The 10931-nt window shown below is 57.5% G+C and overlaps 1 long non-coding RNA gene across 1 annotated transcript; it reads right to left on the minus strand.

The window, feature by feature from the left end:
* Nucleotides 1–306: 306 nt before the first annotated feature.
* LOC138986333 (uncharacterized) lies at nt 307–4579 on the minus strand. Its single transcript, XR_011463164.1, has 4 exons — nt 4256–4579; nt 3999–4142; nt 1815–2167; nt 307–1254 (listed from the first exon to the last, which is right to left on the minus strand). It is a non-coding gene; the product is annotated as an uncharacterized lncRNA (long non-coding RNA).
* Nucleotides 4580–10931: the final 6352 nt, after the last annotated feature.

Below are 10931 nucleotides of genomic sequence, written 5' to 3' on the forward strand. Positions count from 1 at the left end.
GCTTCATCGCGGACAGCGGTGCTGCTGACCATTCAGGGGGGCTGAGACCAGGCCCACAGGGCCAGACGTGAGCGGCACTGCCACCCCCCCGCCCTGCCTGCCCACAGCCCCTCCCACCCCCGAATCTCCTGCTGGTTTAAACACAGAAGCTGCTGAGCTGACGGAATTAACTCAAGCACAGGAGGCAGCCGCTCTGTCCTCTCCCCCCAGCCTGGATCCAACGCCCCCCACCCCCACCCCAGGATGGTGGGATAGCTCTGGAGCAGTGAGCAGTGGGTGACCAGAAATTCTAGGTCAGCTGGATCCTGACTGCCTACTCAGCCGGGGCTTGCCCCGGAACTGGGCGTGAGCTCCGCAGAACTGTCCGGGACAACTGCAGAGTTAGATGCCCTCCACTCCATTAATCAGCATTATTTTAATTAAGAAGGTAAGAAATACAGCTCATCAAAGATGTGATTATAATTAGCAGCTAACAGCACTTGGGTGAGTCAGTGACCCGAGTGGTGTGAGTTCACACTTCTGTTGAGGATGCATAAATGAAAGCGTCCCAAGAAGGTGGGCAGGGTGGCGGGGGGGTGCTGCCGGGATGCGGGCTGGGAGGGAGGCCCCCGAGTTGGGCCCCAGTGTGAGGCAGAAGGCCCCCCTGCAGCTGAGCATCCACGGCTCGCCTCCTGTGTGGTCACTTGACCACCCCTGGAAGGACCTATCGGTGGACGTGCTGCCATCACCGTCTGGGCATTCTCAGTGGTCTTGACCGAGGCCCCACAGTTTCTTCTGACCCCAGGCCCACACCGTGCCCAGACATGCCCTGTGGCGGTGCCTCATTCCCACGCCCCAGAACTGGGCTTGGGTCCACAAGGGACCTACGGAAGTGCATGAGTCTGGCCCCGCCCATGGTGGCCTGGATGGGAGACACTGCGAGGGGCAGGCTGGATGAGCCCTGAATGAGATGGACACTGGGAGGAAGCGAGAACTGGGGCCGTGCTGCAGAGCCTCGAGGTGGGGACCCACTCGGGTCTGATGCTGATGGACAGAGGTGACCTGAGGTCACAGGGAGACTGGGTTCAGCAGGAGCAGAGGCAGGAGTCGCGGGGGCAGCCACGGCCAAGGATCAGGTGTGAGTGGGCCCAGCGCCGAGCTCCCTGCACTTTCACTTCTCCAGCAACAGAATTTGGTTCCAGGAGGGGCCCCTGTACACAGGTGAGCAGCCATCGGGGGTGGGGTGGGGCGTCGAAGGACCCACGCAGGAGCCACCTGACAGGTTGGAGGTGTCCGTCAGGGAGCAGCACACACCTGCCAACCTTACCCTCTCGCCTGGGACAGCCATCGGTGCCTGCGGAAGTTCCTACTATTGGCAGCGCCTGTCAGGAGCCCTGAGACTGGCTGTCTCCATCGAAACAAGTCTATGGTCACAGGGCCTACATCCGTGACCTGGGGCTGCCATAACAAATGACCACAAGCTGGGGGGATTAAATGACAGTTCTGGAGGCTGGAGTTGGAGTCAAGATGTCAGCAGGCCATACTGTCTCTGGAGGCTCTAGGGGAGGGTCCTTCCTGCCTCTCCAGCGTCTGGCAGCTCCTGGTTTCCTTGGCACATGGCTGCATCCCTCCAGTCTCCCATGGCCCCTCCCCTGTGGGCCCTTGTCTCAAATCTCCCTCTCCTTTCTCCTAAGGACACCAGCCACGGGATTCAGGGCCCCGCCTAATCCAGGCTAGTTATATCTTGAGATCCTTGAATCAGCTGCATCTGCAAATACCAAATAAGGTCACTTGCACGGGTCCCAGGGGTTCCACCCCTAAGCTATGTTACTCACCTCAAGTCGCTGTCCTTCTCTGGGCTTCTGCTTCCTTACGCTCCCTCAGAGGATGCTGGACAGACCAGACGGGTCACCTGTCTGTTAGTGGGCATCCACTAAGAGGCAGAATTCACACGAAGAGTTTGGATCAGCTGGGTGGGAGCAGACGCTGCCCATGCAACCAGGGCCTGGAAGGCATGCAAGGGTCCAGGCCTCCCTGGGCAGAGGTGACAGGTCCTTCCCAGTGAAGCCGCACCTCCCCCCCCCCAATACACACACACACTAAGGAGGGAGGTGGGACAAGGGTGCTTCCAAGGACATGTCCAGGTCACGAACTAAGACGGCCTCTCTTTCCTGCACCTCCATCCAGGCTGAAAGAGATCGCAAAACAAATTAGCCGAAGACTTAACAGGAATTGATTTTAATTTAAAGCCCTTTGAGTGCTTTCCCCTCCGTGATGAAAGGCAAGGAGAATGAAATCTGTGTTCTGATCGCCCCATAACTGTATCTGATCTAATTTTCTGCCCCACACCAGCTCCTCCTGATGAGGTCAGCTTTTCTCATTGTCTCTTGGTGATTACCGAGCTTACCCTCCAAACTGCAAAGGAAATCTAATTTCTCCTTTTATTCCAACCTGTGTTTCTCCCACACGCTAGTAAATGTTCCCCTGAATTCAGACTCCTAAGTCCAGAGTGATTAACAGCACATTCTGAAAGAGGGGCCCGGGGCAGTCATGTACCCTCTAGAAGGAGTGAGGAGGTTGCTTCCAACTCTGTCACCTCCTGGAGAGTGAGCCGCCCTGTTGTGGGAAGACTGCAGCATTCCCACTGTGAGGATGACTTGGAAACTGAAGTATGGGGGCTTTGTTTTGTTTTTTTAAGGTCTTAATTGAATTTGCTACAATATTACCACTGTTGTTAATGTTCTCGTTTTCTGGCCCCCAGGCATGTGGGATCTCAGCTCCCCGACCGGGAGTGGAACCCATACCCCCTGCATAGGAAGGCGAGGTCTTAGCCCCTGGACGTCAGGCAGACCCCCAGAGGCATGTTTGGGGAGCACCTGGAGGGAGCATGCTCAGCTTCAGAGGGCCTGTGTGGTCCTCGACCCCAACTCCCAGCGGCCAGTCTCCACCTGCCAGGGGCACGCCAGCCCCTCCCAGGCCCAGGCCCCATAAGTGGCAGGTCTGCTTCCTCACCCCGTCTCCATGCCCTGCATGTCCTGGAACCGGCAGACCCGCTGTCCCTCCAGGGCCGGGCCCTCAGCTGTGCTGAGAAACCCACCATGCCTCCCCTTCTCACGCACATCTCAATTCCCACTTGCCGAGACAATCAAGGCCCAGCTGCGCCTGCATTACCCTCCTCACCTCAGGCAGCAGAAGAGGGTCTGTGCTCCCCGACAAGGCCACCCCCACCATCAGTCACAGCCTCATCCCATGCCCTCACCCCAGTCTCTCCCGGCTCCCCGGCCCTTGGCGTTTCCACTGCCCCAGGGGTACCGTTCTCAGTGCTGCCCCCCAACCTGCATTCCCCACGAATGTCTTCGCCCCTCCCTCAGTCCTCAAGGTCAGGAGCCTTAAAGGAAGGAACTGTGTTTGCTGCCCCTTCTCTCTTCCCACCTGGTAACCACTCGCCAAAGTGAAAGTGAAAGTCACTCAGTCGTGTCTGACACTTTGCGAGCTCATAGACCATAGCCCACCAGGTTCCTCTGTCCATGGAGTCCAGGCAAGAATACTGGAGTGGGTAGCCATGCTCTCCTCCAGGGGAATCTTCCCAACCCACGGATCAAACCCAAGTCTCCCATACTGCAGGCGGATTCTTTACCGTCTAAGGCACCAGGAAAGCCTGCTGAGGTCACTCAAGACCCAGCAACCCACCTGCCATCCTCACTGGGGCTCATGCCTGTTTTTTTCCCTGTTCAAGAAGCATCCTTTTCTTTGCTCCCATACCAGAATCTGGAATCTGGACAGCTGGCTTTTAGAAATGATTTTAAAGTGTGAATTCTGTCTCATCTGACTGATCATCTTGCTCCTGGAACTTAGATCCATAAAATATTGATCTGGAAAGGATCTGCCAAGACCATCTGGCCCAGAATGCCATGGCATGTGATGTGACTGTGCAGTAGGAGAGAGTGAGGGCAGTTATTATTATAAAAGCTCAAACTGGGGCCCAGAGAGGGGCAGCAGCTTGCAAAGACACACGGCACCTGTGGTCCTGATGCCCTAGGGTCAGCACCATCCTCATAGTATTCTTGTATCCAAAGACCCCAGCCTGGCTCCATGACAGCCTCCACTTCTCGTCCTTACGACGTCCAGGTGAGCAAGACAGGAGCATGTTTTGTTGCTCATTTCTAACAGAAAAAGAAAAATGTTTTTAAGGCTATTTTAAGTCTCTTTAGACGGCGACTCCTGCAGCCTGGATGAAAGAGCCTTGGTTCCTCCCAGAGCGGGTGTCTGCGCATACCTGGAACCGTCCATTTTCCTTTTGATCATGCTTCTTAGCAAGTCCCCTTCTGAGATCAAAGCCAGTGAGGTGGACAGGCCCCTTTGAAGTTTCCTGGGGTTTTCTGAGACGCAGGTCCTGGCAGCCACAGTGTTTTGCTCCAAAGGAAGAGGCTGGCAGGTGGAGCCCCAAGGCCTCTGAGCAGGCTTTTACCCTTGTAAATACTTCTACATGGGAGCCCTCACTGGCCACCCCTGGAATGATCACATGTAGGAGGCATGTGTGGGGTCTGCAGGACCACCGTTTGTTCCCCAGATTTCCTCTGAAAATGATCCTCTCCCCAGTCCAGTGATTCTGATGGGAGTGTAAGTGTGACACTGCACACATGACCCAGCCCAGCCAATCAGCATCACCCAGCCTCTGAGACCCTGACTAGCTAGGGATGGGCACATGACCCAGGCCAACCAATCAGCATCACCCAGCCCCTGAGACCCTGACTAGCTAGGGATGGTCACATGACCTAGGCCAGCCAATCTGCATCACCCAACCTCTGAGACCCTGACTAGCTAGGGATAAGCACATGACCCAGGCTAGCCAATCAGCATCACCCAGTCTCTGAGACCCTGACTAGCTAGGGATGGTCACATGACCCAGGTCAGCCAATCAGCGTCACCCAGCCTCTGAGACCCTGAGTAGACAGCGATGGTCACATGATCCAGGCCACCAACCTGAGTCCTGTAGGGGGGTTAGAATTTTATTGAAAAAAGTTATTTTATGCCTGGCGTTATAATGGCCATCTTTGTTCAGCTGGAGAAACAGTCTACCTGAGAATAATGCCTCACAAGGAAAACAGAGCAGGGAGGGAGAGTGGGGTGGTTCCAGTAGCCTTGTCCAACATCCTGGATCCAGCCATGCCTGAAGTCAGCCACCCCTCATGCATCCCAATTCTGTACTCCAGTCAGGCATCCTATTTCTTTCTCTTTTTTTCTTTAAAAATATTAGTATTTTAATCTCTATGTTTAGAAGTTAGGTTTCTTTGCATTTTAAATTTATCTATTTTTAATTGAAGGATAATTGCTTTACAGTGTTGGTTTCTGTCAAGCATCAACATGAATCAGCCAGAGGTACACATGCCCCCTCCCTCTTGGACCTCCCTCCCATCTCCCTCCCCATCCCACCCTGTTTCTTTGAGCAGGCTTGCATACAAGGGGGGCCTGACCACCAGGCCACCAGCCTCTCACATAAGCCAGACTCGGAGCAGGTAGCTGGCTCTCTGGCCACCTAGTGGTGGACAGCACAGTGAAGGGAAGTCCCCCGGCCTCGATGCCCCCTCTGCCAGGGCACTGGTGCTTGGGAGGGCTGCACCATGCCCTGCAGTGTCCGCTTGGGGTCCCGGGGCTACAGGGAGCAGGTCGTGGCCGGAGACCACAACAGGTGGACACACCTTCCAGAAGGAAGATTCATCTGCCTGAACGTGATTCCCCACGAGGCACTGCCACGGTGCTCGGGCCTGACCACTGCCCCGGATGACTCCACGGGGCAGCGTGGTTTAAGTCGGTCTGCGTGGACTGAGCCTGGGAACAGGCCACAGCCTCCACTGGACATTCTCTTCAGGAGGCCCTCAGGTCCAGGGAACTGCTGCATGTGTGCAAGGGTCAGCCCAGCTACCTTGGCACAGGGGGTCAGGCCTAAGATGCTGAGCAGACCCTGCCTGGCCATCTCCATCCACACCAGGGCAGCCTTTCAGGGCAGCGCCCGCCCTGCTGCCTGATGTGCCAACACTGGTCCCAGGCTGACTGGGTTCCCGCATCCATCCAGCTCTGTCTCACGCTTCTCGCCCCACCACACACACACACCCAACCACAAATACCACTCGACCACGCAGCCCTCAGATCTGAAAGCCAGCCTGGGAATAGCGTGTGGGCTGAGGGGCAGTGGCTGTCCTGGGGGTTGGTGACGTGGCCAGCCCCCGTGGACACCCAAGGCTCATGCTGACCTATTTTAGAAGCCAAAGCACATTAAACTCACCCCTCCCCTCCTGTTTCTCCACTCCCCTGTGAAATCTATTTTAAAAGATCAGAGTTTTCTTTACATCCACCTCTGAAATGTGCTGCAGGAAATAAATGGGCCGTAAACAGACTAAGGTGGGGGAGGGGCAGTGGGCAAAACCAGGAGGATGTGCTCACTGGGGTGGGGCTGGGGTGCTTCTGATCAGTCAGAGCCCCTGTGTTCACTGGAACCTACATTCATTTCCAGGCCCGGGATGACGGAGAAGCAGCATTCTGGGGGCCCCGGCCCCCATGCCTGTCTCTGCATCAGGCTCCTCTGGGAGATTCAGCGGTGGGTGGGATAGCCCCCTCACCAGCTGACAGAGCCCAGCACCTGTGTGTCCCTGTCCTGCACCAGGGCCCCTGCCAGCCTCACCCCAGACCCCGGCCAAGCGAGCCTGTCCAGGTGACTGTTGGGGTGACCAGGCTTCCACCTGGGACTAGAGTCTGAAATCCAGACCAGCCTGCCCGCAAACCCCAGTCCAGCCATCGCCCCACTGGCTGCCGCACAGGGCTGAAGCCCCATTCCCTTCGGCCCAGGGGACTGGATGGCCGCAGAGTGGTGGCCCTGGGAGGGAGCTGGTCTGTCTCCTCGTCCCTCCACCAGAGAGTCCAGCTGGCTCCTCCTGACCACCCCTTGGCCAGGAAGCCTAGTGTACTCCCTCTCCACCTTCCATCCCACCCAACAGAGGCCCGCCTAGAACCCAGGAACCCCTTAAACTCCAGCTGCCCTCCTGGAAGGAGGCCCTGGGGAAGCCAGGAGGGAGCCCACTGCCTCCTCCCAGAAACACTCCTCCAAGCTGACCACCTGCCGCTGACCATCCCCACAGACTGTCCAGGGTGAGGAGCACAGAGCAGCCCCGCCTGTGGGTGGGGGACAGTGCTGAGACACAGAGCCTCCTGTTTCACTGGTATTTTGAACTTCTGGGGTCCCAGAGCTCCCCTGGACCCAGCCCCTGGCACGTGGCTCAGTCCATCCATCTGTTCCTCTGTTTCCTGCTGGGAAAGGATCCCCACCTCAGCCCACCAGTGTCCCCCAGCCCCTAACTCTGCTGGGGTCCTGAGTCTTGGGGGATGCATCACGACACCTCCACCTTGGTTGAATCCCCATCTCGGCTCCTCCCTGCCTGGGCCGCCTCTTCCGGGAAGCCTTCCAGAAGAACTCCCCCGCACTGGAATGTCTCCCTTTGAACTCAGGAACTAGGGCTGCTCACACCAACTGAGACTGTTTGTCCCTTACACGCTCACACATGCACACACACGCACCACTTACACGTCTCTTAGTGAAGCACTCCTGCTATGGCCGGTCCCAGAAGGAAGCCTCCAGCAGCTCCCAGCTAAGCTCCCCGGGCCTTCAACCGGCTCCCCTCACAGACCGTGAGCACCCTGCTTTCAGGCCCTGCACCCACACTCCCTCTCCTTTCCTTCCATGGGGGAGGAGCCTCAGAACCCCCGGGTGCCCCTCCAAGGCCTGGTGGTGGCCCATGGCCTGGAGAGAGTGGTGCCCCGAGCTGGGCGCTCTGGGCACTGAACCGGGGCCCTCACCAGCCAATGTCAGGCGGCCTCTCGGGTGTCCTCCATGGACACTTCCAGGTCCAGCCCCGAGCACCCAGCTGCGGTCACGGCCTAGGAGAAACTCCCATTGCCTCCTGGCTTTGGGGACCAGACGGAGCTGGAGGGCCAGATGTGGCCCGCGTGGCTCGCTCCCATCCTTGGCCGGTACTCACAGGCCGAGCCAGACAGGCCTGGGCAGCAGCAAGAGATGCGGGTCGTCCTGTGTCCTGAGCTCAGTGGGAGATTCTGGGTCAGTCGGGGACAGCGTGAGCCTGCGGTGTGTGTGCGGCGGCCTGGAGGTTGGGGGCGGGGAAGGCCACCGGCCGGGAGACTGAATAACTCAGACAGCCTGGGCAAGAAGGGATGGGGCAGAGGCCAGCCCAGCGGAGTCCGGGCTGCTCCTGCGATTGGACACCTGCCCTGTTGCAGGAGCCAAGCCTTTGCCACTGCCCCCGGCTGGTGCCCAAAGTCACCTCCAGGGCCGGCTGAGTGCTGGCCGGCATCAGCCCAGGTCAGCCTGAGCCTGAGCCTGCAGCCCTGGACCCTCAGTCCCAGGGCCCCACTGCCCAGCACCCGTGGGGGGCCTGCTCTGCAAAGTCCCCACAGCTCTCACAGCCTGAGACCCCAGGAGGACCAGCGGGGGGCGTGGGGCCCAGCAACCACTTGCCGGGCCAGCCTTTTCTCTCCTGATGAAACAGAGTCTCAGGCGGCAGAGGTAGGGGGCTGGCCGGCTCGCGCTCTGAGCCACACGGTCAGCATCGGCCGTCTCCAAGCCAAGGGCAGGCAGCAACCTGGCCCAGGCCCGTGCAGGGCCCTGCTGGGACGCAGAGCCTGCGGTCTATTTTTGCTCTCTGACGACACAACACAGGCAGCCGCTGTGACTTATCTCTGCCGCCCACGGGCACGGCCACAGAGGCAGCTTTGTACCCTCGGCTCCACGCCCTCCCCCCAGGGGAGCCCCTTCCCCCACCCTGGGAGCCCAGGCGCCTGAGTCAACAGCCCCTAGAAAGTCCCCAGGACCCCTGCCAGCCAGCCTCTTGACCTGAGATGTTTTTCATGTGGGGCCCATGTAGGGTCCTTGCTTCCTCAGGCACTGTCACCCAGTATTATTTGGGGGGCCTCCCAAGGCCACCCCAGCTGTTCCCAGCCCTGGGCAGGTGACAAACGTCAGCGCAGAAATGAGAACCTGGAGGACGCCCTCCTGGGCCCACCTCTTGCTCTGCGGCCTTCTGCGACCAGCAGGAGCCCTCTGCAGGCGCTGGGCGAGCCTGCTGGAAGCCAAACAGCCCCAGGCGCCAGCCAGCCGCCCTCCTCAGATGACATGGCCCTGTCCCCATGGCCCACCGGGACACCAGGCAGGGTGGAGGACGCCACCCGGCGGCCCTCCATGACCCCAGGTGACCAGATGACCCCACTGAGGTCTCTGAGGGCTGCTGGCCCTTGGCTGCCACCTCCTGCCTGGACTGTCCTGGCCGGTCCCAAGGCTGCAGCTGAGAATGCCCCCTGGAGACCCACGGGGGTGGCCGTGGTCCTACAGAGGGCTCTGCAGCAAGGGTTCTGTCTGCTCATCTGACAAAGCCCGACCCGGGGCTTGGCTGCAGGCCCCTCCTGCGCGGGTCCACGGGGAGGGGTGACCCTCAGTGGTCCGCAACTTCCACCTTCTGAATCAGGTCGCAGACAGGAAAAGGGCACTTCACATCAGGTGCCCATTCGAGACTTCCATAAATAGAAAGCCGGCCGTGCAGTCTGGGCTATCTTCCGCCCCCATGAACGTGACCCTGGGAAAGGCAGCTCACATGCCAGGCCCCAAAGCCGTCCTGGGGCTGGCGACATGCAGTGTGCCAAACACAGACGTGGGCGCGCTCGCCAGCCTCTGAAGCTGGCGCCCAGGAGGAAGCTGACGGGCCAGGTCCTGGCACGGCAAGCACCCTCCATACACCGTGGAGAGACCGGTTGACGTTGCAGGACACCAGAGATACACGGTGACCTCATCTTCCTCACTTTTCTGGAAGTAACTTCTACACAGGGCATAATGCACGCATGTTCAGAGCACAATCTGATGAGCCAGTAACTGGACATACCCCATGACCACCACCACATTCAAGACAAGGCTCCAGAAAGTTCCCTCAGGCCCCACCCCCACAGACAGCCCCTGTGGATTTCTGTAACCACTCATTAGTTTTGCCTTTTCTTGAACCTAACGTACATCGCATTATGCAGAAGGCAATATTTTGTATCCTTCTTCTTTCTCTTACCACTTCATGGGAAATAGATGGGGAAACAGTGGAAACAGTGTCAGACTTTATTTTTCTGGTCTCCAAAATCACTACAGATGGTGACTGCAGCCATGAAATTAAAAGATGCTTACTCCTTGGAAGGAAAGTTATGACCAACCTGGATAGCATATTCAAAAGCAGAGACATTACTTTGCCAACAAAGGTTCGTCTAGTCAAGGCTATGGTTTTTCCTGTGGTCATGTATGGATGTGAGAGTTGGACTGTGAAGAAGGCTGAGCACTGAACAATTGATGCTTTTGAACTGTGGTGTTGGAGAAGACTCTTGAGAGTCCCTTGGACAGCAAGGAGATCCAACCAGTCCATTCTGAAGGAGATCAGTCCTGGAATTTCTTTGGAAGGAATGATGCTAAAGCTGAAACTCCAGTACTTTGGCCACCTCATGCGAAGAGTTGACTCATTGGAAAAGATTCTGATGCTGGGAGGGATTGGAGGCAGGAGGAGAAGGGGACGACAGAGGATGAGATGGCTGGATGGCATCACTGACTCGATGGACGTTGAGTCTCAGTGAACTCTGGGAGTTGGTGATGGACAGGAAGGCCTGGTGTGCTGCGATTCATGGGGTCGAAAAGAGTCAGACACGACTGAGCGACTGATCTGATCTGATCTTTCTCTTAAGTTTTGAACACATACTCCATGTTCATTGCCAAGTAATATTCCTCTGTGTGACTATAGCACTGACTTTCTGTCCAATTTTCTGTTGAAGGGTATTCGAGGTTTTGTTTTTCTTTGCAGTTTTTAGCTATTATCAACAAAGCCACTATGAATGTTCTTTTATAGTCTTTTTTATGGACATGTGTT

The sequence above is a fragment of the Bos mutus genome, chromosome 3 (genome assembly GCF_027580195.1).
Source record: "Bos mutus isolate GX-2022 chromosome 3, NWIPB_WYAK_1.1, whole genome shotgun sequence".
Lineage (NCBI taxonomy): Eukaryota > Metazoa > Chordata > Mammalia > Artiodactyla > Bovidae > Bos > Bos mutus.